The following is a 1,811-nucleotide window of genomic DNA, read 5'->3' as shown; positions in this document are numbered from 1 at the left end:
TACTTTTGCGGTAAGTCCGCGCACAACACTTTGTCGATGAGAGGCACTAGCGATTGTTTGAGGTCCAAAATAAAATTTGAACACTCAGTGAAATTGTTTACAATGCCACTAAGAGTGTATGGCTGACAACTGTCACAATACCACTGTAAACCGGAAATTTTCGCCAAAAAGTTTGTCAGAGTTTTATTGAAAACAGTGGTGGAATCATTTTTATTAAGGCACGCAAAATGAAAATGTTTGCCGCATAAACCATAGCATGAAATGCTTTTGTTTTTGTCATTGGCTACGGCTTTCACACACAACGCACATTGGGCCATTTTATGGTTATAAAAACAACAACAATAACACGGGAAAACGATGTGAGTAACGAGAGCGACGTAACCAAAAATGTGTACAAATTATCACAGAAAGAAATCGACGAAATTGATGTTGACACGGATGAACTTTATAATATTCAAATACAGCAAGTCTTTACGAATAGAATGATATGAAATTTGTGACAAAACAATGTGGATAACTATTTAAAAACGATAAAATAATGTAAACAAAGACGAGAAACGAAAAAAAACACAACTGTCAGCGTAGCTGTCAAACGTCATATATCTTCGTTATATATCCGAACGTTAAGTTCCTCGATATTAAACAATAAATTTTCAATTCTAAAGAAATGAGATAGCTCGATAATGTTACCCACTTCAAGTTTAAGTGATATCAAACGTGGATTTTTTTGAATAAAATTAGAAATATCTGTTTTGCTTCCAGTTATACTTCGTATTGTAAGATATTGCAAATTACCAAATGTGTACGGAACACTCATATCATCAATATTATTTAGAGTAAGACTTTCAATGTAATCAAAATTCTGCGGCACGAAATTTTTACGTAAAGAGATTGTTTTGTTATCTTCACTCTCAACTCTTTTACAACCCAATCCCATGTGTTTTAGATGGGGGCAGTATAACATGAAACGTTCAATAAATTCTAAACAGTAAATTGTCTCGCGGTGTAAACTCAACTCCAAACTTTCTAGCTGCTGATTTAATTGCAATAAATCGAGAATATCATTTTGACTGAACCAAAAGGTATCGTGAAAGGCTAAGTTTGTAAGTGCAGAATAGTGCATTTTAATCACAATTGGACATGGAAATTTATGTTGATTGTCGGTCAACTTTAACGATTGTAGATTCGGGAAAATTTCATTGAACGGTAACTCTCGATCAAGAATACACCAATCCAAATGAAGAGATTTCACATTCGTGAATGGTTTTTTTAATGGGTGATGGAAAATGGAGTCTGTAGATCTAGCCAATGTCATTTGAACAAGCGATTGAGAGGCATACTCAATTAAATAGTGTTGATGCATTTCATCACGGGGATTATTACGGCCAAACAAACTGAAAGACCCGTTCACGATAAAATGCCCAAAATTTCGCAGCATTTTTAGCGCCGTCACTTCATCCAAGACCAAAACATCTGGGATGACAAATTTACTTGTTCTAGAAAATCTACAATTTTAAAGCAAAATGTTAATATCAACACAAAGAATTGGCAATTCAAATATCGAAAACTAATTACTCGTCGCCCATTTTCGGAAATCCAAAGTCTATTTTTCCATTGCTATATTTCCGTTTGAAGACTCTGCAAACTGCTGTGTAAAGTTGCATGCTTGTGTCGGCTATACTTAGCATTTCTAGCCACTCCAAGTGATCGAAAATCAATTCCTTGCAGTCATCGTTTATTGTTGTTAGTTTCAATGGCTCTGAGGATTCCGATATACGTCCGTTTGATTCCATTTCAATGTGTAATAAGTT

This window comes from Sitodiplosis mosellana, unplaced genomic scaffold (genome assembly GCF_009176505.1).
Source record: "Sitodiplosis mosellana isolate CC-2019 unplaced genomic scaffold, AAFC_SMos_1.0 Smas_scaffold_1980, whole genome shotgun sequence".
Lineage (NCBI taxonomy): Eukaryota > Metazoa > Arthropoda > Insecta > Diptera > Cecidomyiidae > Sitodiplosis > Sitodiplosis mosellana.
Note: the sequence above shows the minus strand (reverse complement) of the source record.